Genomic DNA, 10,198 nt, shown 5'->3' with positions numbered 1-10,198 from the left:
TCTTTGTTACGTTCTCTCATTGAAACATGTTTTCTTTACGTTTTTTTTTTTTTGTATAGCCTAATATTAATATTATATTCATTGTGCACGGAACTCTTTTTCAGCAACTCTCGTCAATTATCTTGTGATCAGTAATAAATATTCATTATCAATAATCTTGAACAATTCCTTACTATATATGCTAGCAAATCTAACAAGCGTTTCAAGGGAATCGTTATAAGATGTAAAAATAAAAATAAAAAAATTATTACATAAAAAACATGAGATTTTTTAATATTTGTTTAATTGAGGTATTTAATAAGTTATGTTCAAATTAAATTATCCTAAAAGATGTACCCCTTAATTATGTCATCCATATATAATTTGTTATTATATTATTAGGTTGGTCTCAACCTTCCTTATCCAACAGGTCACGTGTCGGTTTCGCTGTCTCTAGCGGGAAAAGCATACTCAGCTGCTTTGCCTAAACGTGAAGCAACGATCGACAAGAGGAGCTTTGCAACTCCGGTGAAGCGTACACCTTGTTCAACTAATTCAAAATTAAAAGAGTTCTTATGATCTGCACTTTGCAGTTATACTTGAAATAAATAGTTAAAATGTACATTTAATTCCTTTACAATATTAAATCTATAACTTTGGTTCCGTTGCTGATTGTTCATCTATTGATCATTATGGAAGAAGAACTCCATTAGTTTCAAAGAAGTGATGTTTGAACACTAGTTCCAAAGCCTAAACATCATAGTAGTATAGAAACTAGATGGATATTAAAAAATAAGTTAGATAAAAAGGTAAAGTGGTAAGAAACAAAATTAAATCAGTAGTTCAAGACTATAATTAGTAAGAAGATATAAACTTTACTGAAACTTTTGTACCTGTGGTTAGATTTGAAGCCATTAAAATTATGTTAATTTTTGTAACTCATAAAGATATTAAGCTTTTTCAAACGGACGTAAAGAGGGTTTTTCTAAATGGTATTAATGAAGAAGAAGTCTATGTAAGACAACTTCCTGACTTTGAAAATCATAATTTTAAGGACCGTGTTTTTAAACTTAAAAAGGCTTTTTATGGTTTAAAACAAGCTCTTAGCGAGCTTGATATGAAAGCTTGAGTAACTTTCTCCTAAGCAATGATTTTATATAAGAGGCAAAGTTAGCACAACTCTTTTTTAGATATATACAAAAGAACCTCTCTCAAAGTTTAAGATGAATGAATGCAAACTTATGCCTACACCTATGCATTTGTTTATAGGTCTGTCAAAAGACAAATAAAGTAAACTAACAAATTAGACGATTTATAGAGGTATGATTGGTTCACTCCTATATACTTGAATTCTTGTAGACTTGACATCATATAGTGTATGCCTATGCATAATTTTAATCTAATCCTAGAGAGTCTCACCTTAAGGTTGCAAAATGCATATTTAGGTATCTAGTAAGTTCTACTAACCTAAGTTTGTTCTATGAGAAAAATAATGATTTCAGGTTAATAGGATTCTATAATGCATACTATGTTGGTGATAAAATTGAGAGAAAAAACACAAGTGGAGGATGTTGCTTCTTAGGTCCTTGTCTCATTTCATGGGCAAGAAAAAAGTAGAAGTACATAGCTATCTCTACTGTAGAAGCATAATATATCTTTGTTGCTAGTTGTTCTTCATAGTTATTATGGGTGAAATATCAACAGGAAGACTATTATACTCTTTAGCATAACATATTTGCTTTTCGTGATAATACTAGTATTATTAATCTATCTGAAAATTGCGTACAACATTCTAAAGCTAAGAATATAGAGAGAATATAACATTCATTCATGATTATGTACAAAAAGGAATTTTTAACATAAAATTTATTGATATCGATTACTAATGGGGGTTATATCTTTACTAAGGTTTTAGCCGAAGAACGCCCTTTAGATTCATCAAAGAGCATCTTTATTTAAAAAACATATTAGACTAAGCATCATCTTACTATTTTGCCTTATCGATCATGCATCATCTTATGTTCACTACAAGAATGTTCCGATTTAAAATCATAAAAATCGACGTAATATTGTCAGTTATTCGTCGATTTTTGGCTGACGCTAAATAAGTCGACACAATTTTTTTGTGTCGGCTAAGCCGTCACTAACAAATTTATTTATTTTAATTTTTTATTGTCGGTTAAGCCGACACTATGTTGACAAAAAATTTATTTTATTTTTTTCTTTATCTTCTTTTTGCAGCTTATCATTTATTCGTTCGTATTTTTAACATTTCTGAGACTCGATCTGTGAACCTTGAGGTCTTAAGTGAACTTGATAACTAAGTGTACCAGAACACATTATGCGTATATAACATTGAAAAAATTATATTTTTCTCTCTCAAAGCACGTATACTGTCAGAAAAGCCGACACTATTTTAAGATGTAGCGTCGGCTTTTTCGACACTAAATTTAAATTAAGTTTAGTGTCGGGAAAGCCGACGCTACATTTATAGAATAGCGTCGGCTTTTTTAACACTAAACTTAATTTAAATTTAGTGTCGAAAAAACCGACGCTATATCTTAAAATAGCGTCGGCTTTTTCGACACTATTTGCGTCAGTTATTAATCGACGCTTATTTTCCGTCGCTTATTCACCGTTTTCTTGTAGTGGTTTATGTGGACATGAACAATTCGGCTAACTCATTAATTTGATGCATATTATTTTATTCATACATGTTCATTAACATATTATCTTTCTTTAAAAAAGTTATATTTGACATTTAATGCTCATAAATGTTTTCAAATGATTATGAAATAGGAAATAGAAAAGGAGTGCATGGAAACAATGGGATGGCTAGAGGCATGTCACATAAATTTGTTTTTCTTCTCTTTCATTGTCCTTTTAGCTCACCTAACATGTTTCAAGAAAACAAAACCACCTTAAGACCTTTTTATTCAAAAATCGTAATCATTTTTCTCTCATCACTCTTGTGCTCTCATTCCTCCCAATTTCACTAGCTTTCAAACCAAATGCAAACCCTAAAAAATCCCCCTAGTACTCAATCGACCTGTAACAAAAAATTTCCCATGGAGGAGTATCTTGAGAATAGATTTCTTTAAGGCAAAAGCATCGCACTGATGCAATTGTAAGACGAAGGCTACCTAGTGAAGCATTATCTTGACAAAGATGGATGGTCAAGTAGTGTTGAGCTTAGGTGTGACCAGTATCGCACACCATATGCCAACTTTTGGGCATCTATAATAGTTGATGACAATGCCATTGTGGGTTAGGTGGACTAGATGGAGATTCGAATCACTCCCATCTCCATAATGACCCTCTCTAATTACCAAGAAGAGCTAGTCTACTCTAATGATTAGAGGCGCAAATCATCATGATGGAAACCGTGGACGCTATTCTTTACCTTTCAAAGCGACCTACAGAAAAGTTGTAACTGAAGAGATTCCTCTGCAATGCCAACATGAAGCCACTTTGCAGGTTGCTACACAATCTATTAATTATTCAACACATTCATCCCTCGGTCTGGCTCCAAGGATAACATTTCAGATGTTGATTGTTTTCGCTTGTACCACCTATGTTTAAGGGTTTCTATCAATCTACCCAGTTTGGTCTTTAGCCTCTAGAAGTACTGTCTCAACTAGAGACACCAAGAAAGGAGTAAAATGACACTCATTCTCTATGGGATGCTTTTTACCAACTTTGTTGAGGTTGCCGACATTAACACCACTACCTACGAGACAAAGAACGGGGTGAGAGAGATCAACTCCGCCACCTAAATAGAATAGGGATCTCCCACCTTCTTCTAAGCAACAAGAGGAAGCAAGGTAAAGTGAAAACTAAACTTGAAGAAGAAGCCCCCTCTTAAGAAGCCCATAATCATCCAACACCCCTTCATAACCATCTTCAAATCCAAATACCAACACAACCACCAACTCAAACACAAACCCAAACACAACCACCATTGCTAAAAACAAAAGCCCCTAAACCACTCAGAATCGCCGTACATGACATCTGAATTAGATGAGAAGCCCATATCCTTCCATTTTTCTCTTCCATAACTCACTTCATCTCATCCACAACCACCACAAACACAAACACAAACCCAATCTCAATAGTCCAATATGAGATGCCTTGTGCACGGGCTCCAAAAACTTAACACAAAGAAAGAAGAACAAAAACTCTTCAAGCATGCCAAGCTCCTATCTCAATTAGGGGTAGAACAACAAAAGCAAAAGGATGCCAAACTGGCCGTTGAAAAAGCTAGGATGCTGAAAGAAACACTTCATCTCTCTATTAAGAGTCTCAATCCAATAATAGACATGTCTACTTATGTTGGTTGAAGACTTTTGTCAATAATTCACATAAAAGCATTTGACGTAGAAAAGAGCTAGTCTTCGCGTAACCTAGAAAATAGTGTATAAGGTTAAGACTTTAGCTACTGAAGCAAATACTCAAGCCACCCTATTATTCCAACCTATTATGACCCCTATATTGGCTAATGAAGTTACACAATTGTCTTTGGATGTTCTTACAATTGAGGCCACACCCCTGAGCACAACTGCCTCCTTTGTACGCCTTGATCTTAGAGAATCAGAGGCTTTTATCTCTACCATGCCACCAAGAAAAGATGTGGAAGTTTTGAGTGTTGACTTAGAAGAGAAGGTCGAACATAAATGTCTAGTAGAGGAATGCACTACAGATGGAGAGTATGCAGAACCCCCTATTTACGACTCTATAAGGAAGTCCCCACACGCCAACATGAAGGAGTACTTGGAAATGTGCTTCTACGAAGATCTACCCATCATCATCCATCCTAAAACCTACAAAATCACTAAAATTAGGCCTCTTTATCTATATGGTATGCATCATCTGGATGCTCAAACACTAAGGCTCATTAATCAACAACACCACAAACTTGAAGACGAATATCTTTTTAGGGTTTCTTTAGAGTTAAGTTATGAAAGAGCAACTTATAATCTTCCTCTAATGACTGGTGGACCAAGAAGACCATGCATGATCCACCCTTAGACCAAATTCTTCCTAGTTGAGTATAAGACCAAGGTTGTATAACACTCTATCTACAAAGACAAAGAGAATAAAGCCAACTATCTTTAGGATGTCAAGATGAGGATTACTCAGTGCCATCAATATGGTGCTTCTAACACATATTGTGAAACCTTCTACCTCACATACCATAATACTTGCAATAAATTAAACTAAATAAAGAAGTTTATCATAATGAAAATCCATCATGTTCAACATAAAGAGTATCACATTTTAATAAAACAAAACCAACTAATATCCAAATGAAATCTATTACAAGAAAAATACCAGTTATCTCAAAACATGACAAAAGAAGATAATCTCTAACTAAGTCTCGATGTCACATCCTATTAGAGCATAAACCCAACTACAAGGACTAGGCCTCATCAGCGAAATTGTCAACCTCATAATTTAAATCACTTGTAAGAACATACAATAGAGACAAGTACAAAACAAGAGGAGTGAGAAACATCTCACTCTAGCTAACGACATAAGATGTAGTCGGGAAACTAAACACAAACAAGACATATATATATATATATATATATATATATATATATATATATATATATACACACACACACAACATAGATAGATTGGTAAATAACTCATTTCACCCTTTCATGACATAATAATTAAATACCACATAACATTAAGATGTATTATGTAATGAACACAGACTATATGTTATCATGCATGTGGCACCAATAAAAAATCATATATCACACTTATGTATTGTCATTAGTAATACACGCATAGTAAACTAAAAGTACATGTCGGGTCACACCCTCAACACACTCTCACTAGCAGGATATACTATTAAGATTTGGTCGAGAGATAGCTAAGTCGCGTAAGATACATCTTATGCACACAAAGGGCGAGACTAGAACTTCCAAACCAAACTATCCCTAAGATTGGTTCCCAAGTTTTTACACAAGGGACCTTCCTTGACAATGTATTCTATATCACACCCTTAAAAACACTTTTATGTATATGATGCATGTCAAACAGACTCTATGCATAATAACTCATATGATCTCATTAATTCACATATCACATGCCTTATCATATCATTTCACTATCAACTCATCTCAATATAGAAATTAATAATTCAACTATATCAATTAAATATTAGCAATCAATGACATAGATAAGGGATCATGTCACTACAACTCATACATAGCCCCCTATCATAGCACTAGTATACTCATATATCACAACTATTTATCAATATTAATTAGTACAATAGTTACATATGTTTGCACTTTAAACACAATAATTATAGAACATCACCCAATACATCTTAAGACAAAATCATAATGAGATCGTCCAATTATATGTTAACACCTTGACTATAGTCACTAAGTATTTAAATCAATAGTTTAATTAGTCTATTATCAATATCACATTTTAAGTCCGTAGAGATCACTATCATCAAAACACCTCAAAACATTAAGAATTAAATTACATCATAACTTATTAACAAATGTTTTCTATCATAATTCATCCTTCCTAAACATTGGTGTAAGTACCTCAAACCATTCATAAGATCAAACGATTAAAAGGTAAAGTTATTCATCATCCTCAGTTACAATTACATTTTCACAACTTAATCTTCTAAGACATTGTGTGATCCAAACATCCTATTTAAAGTAATATATATGATATCAAATTGGTCTTAATTTTATTATGAAGCTAAGATAGTTATCTCCAACTTATATGTTGACCTCAAGAGCTAATTGTGTCATCTACAATTTTCCAAAAATACAAAACCACAACATTTCAACCTATATCTGACAATCTGACCTTTGCTCACTAATTTGACCATAACTCGAGTTCTAGACCTTCTTTTTAAGTGATTAAAATGGTATTTGAAAGCTAACACCCAATTCTACAATTTTTATGAAGATTACAAAATCTAATTCCGTCATTTAAGTCTCTTCTAAGAGCTCACAATGTACGCATGTTACATTTTGCATACAAAATATGAGGTTCATCTTTTAACTCACATAACTCGATCATTTCTTAACATTTTTATATGATCCTTGAGTTTAAACTATAGATTTAAATGTATAATTTCTAACCCAACAATCAAAACTTAACTTCAATAATCACACACAAAGAAATGAAATAAATATCAAAGTATATTCATACTAGAATTTTCAGAACAAGGTACAACTCACACTCAAACTCTTTTCTCCCTATCTGATCGATAAAAACATAAATTAAAGCCTAATATTGCCATATTATACCATCAATTACTTAAATACAATAATAATTTCACATTTTGATTGCATATCCCTATTAACTACTCATACGATAACCATTTAGGGTTCCCACGAGAACCCTTAGGCAATCCAAATTCACAATTACATGTTTAATCAAAAAATTGGAGACACATACAAATACACAACATCAAATAATACACAACATCAAATAGAAAAATTGAGAAATCATATGGAAGATCAAAAAACACATAATGAAATCAATTGGGAAAACCTCCTTCATACAATACAAACAACAAAGAAGGGTTGGGGGGGGGTCAATCTCACTACCTAACACACATCCCACACCTAGAGCAAAACTACTCACTCCCCCTTACATCGATGATGAATGCTTGATGAAGGATGTGGATCTTCGGGGTGTTCTTCTATGAGCTCTAGTCCTCCTTCTTGTTTTCTCAAAGTGTATGCGTAATGAAAAATGAGAAGCTTAAAAATAAAAGAATTGTCGCAATCCCTTTTTTAAAAACTTAACGCACACTTAACTCTTTGGTAAAAATATTTTAACCATAGTTATTTTTTCCTATTCCTAAAATATTAAAACTTATAAATAAATAAATAATATATCAAATAAATATATTTCTTCCAACCCAAATAATTATAACAAAATATAATAATTAATAATTAACAAGTAAATAATATAAAATAAGTATATTTTTCTCAATACAATTATACTAAAATAAAATATATGAACAATTATAATAAAATACATTTTTCTTAAAATACTTATTGTAACAAAATATCATAAAAATACATGTTTCTCTATCAAATATTACAAAAAATAATTTTTCCAAATATTTATTATTTAATTAAAATACTCATAATTATTAAAAGTCTCTAAAATATCATATCAAACCATTTAATTAATCAAAATATCCTTTCAATAATTTTAGAAAACTTAGGTGTTACACATATAAAGACTATCCTCTGTATGCCATGGGAAGCTACTATCAACAAACTTCACCACCTCTTGCCACCTTACCCTTTGACAACAATGCTCTTTACCAATTAATCATGTCGCATATTCCACTATCCCTCTCTTTTTAACTTTTAATTTTTTGTTCGTTTACCTATAGATATTATTTTTGTTTATTCTCACCTTAAAGCCCCTTCGACTCCTTTTCCTCCAATTGTGCTTGCACTGGAGCAATCTAATCAAGTCGTTATCTTGACACAAATTATGGGTTTTCTCGGTAGAGAACCACCATGCAGAGGCGAAAAACTAAATTCTACCACCAAAAGCTTCTTGTTAGGATGAATATTGATCTTAGTTAGGATAAGGACTTTAGCTGACTTGGCCTAGTTTTTTTATTGGTGCCAAAAGACTAAATATGTTTTGATATTTGTATGCTTTGATAAGAAAGCCTAAGGATGCCATTGAAAACCTTATATTTTGATATTGATATAAATCTGATAAATATTTTCTAATACAAATGCAAGTTTTACTGATAGACAAATTTTTGTTAAACATGCATACTTGGCTTTAATACCAAGTTTTTATTAAAATAAACATAACATCTAATTACACAAGGTTTCTTACTCTATAATTTTTTTTAAAAGCAAATTCTTTTGTTTGTTAGAAAAATCGACTAGATTTGTATTACGTAAAACTTTCCTTTTTCAAAAAATGTGTTTGTTACCATAAAAAAGGGTGATTGTTAGGTCAAAAGATGATTTTAAACCCCTCAAATTTTAAGTTTTAATGGTAACATAGATGTTTTTCTTGAGAAAGGTTTTTCAGATTAGTCAATAAGATGAATTAGTAAAAGATGGTCTATAAGACAATTAGTTACCTTGACATTAAGTCTAACACATGAAGCACTTCATCTATAAGACATATTTTGTGTCTTTATCATTTATGGTGTCAGATAACTAAATCAACCTTTGTTCGCATGATTCCTTAATATACTAAAGTGAAATAACTTCCTTAGTACTCACAAATAACGAAAGGAATAAAAAGACATGCTTTGCATCAAAAAAAGATTAGCAGATCCCTTACTTCACAAAATTCCTTAGAAAAAGTTGTTTTAAACTAACACACGCATGACTCAACTTGGTGGTTCCTAAAGGTAATAAGTAGTTTTCTTGATCAAATAAGAAATGACAATTTGATGAAATGCATTTAATGTAAGCAATTAATGCACCAACAAACACTACTCCCCACAAGGAAAAAAAATAAAGGCAGGCGAAGCTAGTGAGAGATGCTCAAGGATTTGTAACGATCATCTTCGTTGAAACACCAATATAAGGAAGCTTGAAGATTCAAAGAAAAGGAGAACACATTGTTAAAATATATTCATTCTTTTTGTCAACAATTTGTATACTTAATATTGTTCTATCATGTTTTAAATATAAGTAAGACGAAACAATATAATTATCTTACCCAACTTTAACTTAGTGTTATTGCTTTAAGCTTAGAGACGCTTTTTGTGTTTAAAGAACACTTAGTTGTTTGAAGCCTGAAGAGACTTTGTGTTCAAAGAATACATGGTTAGTTGAAGCTTGGAGAAGTTGTGTTCAAAGAATACTTAGCTAGTTGCTTAAAGAAACAAGTCAAAAAATACTTAAGTTAAGCTAAAATTGGCTTGTAAAAAAATAATTGTGTAAAATTACTACTCTCTTGCATTTATTAATTAGTTTTCTTGCTCTATGTAAAAAAATCTCAGACAATAATTTTTATGCGACAGAAAGAATAAGATATATACCCTTGTATATCATTAAATTTTTGTTAGAAATGTGAAAATATCGCTGCATACTAAAAGTTTTGCACAAATAACAATAATACTTTATATAAATGACAATTAGAGAATTTAAGAAATAAGAAATAAAATATTTATTTATCAAACTATTTTCTCGTTATTAAACAATAAGAAACATATACACTTACTATATAA

This window comes from Cajanus cajan, chromosome 5, assembly GCF_000230855.2.
Source record: "Cajanus cajan strain Asha chromosome 5, NIPB_CcT2T_4, whole genome shotgun sequence".
NCBI classification, from domain to species: domain Eukaryota; kingdom Viridiplantae; phylum Streptophyta; class Magnoliopsida; order Fabales; family Fabaceae; genus Cajanus; species Cajanus cajan.
This window is presented reverse-complemented; position numbering follows the sequence as displayed.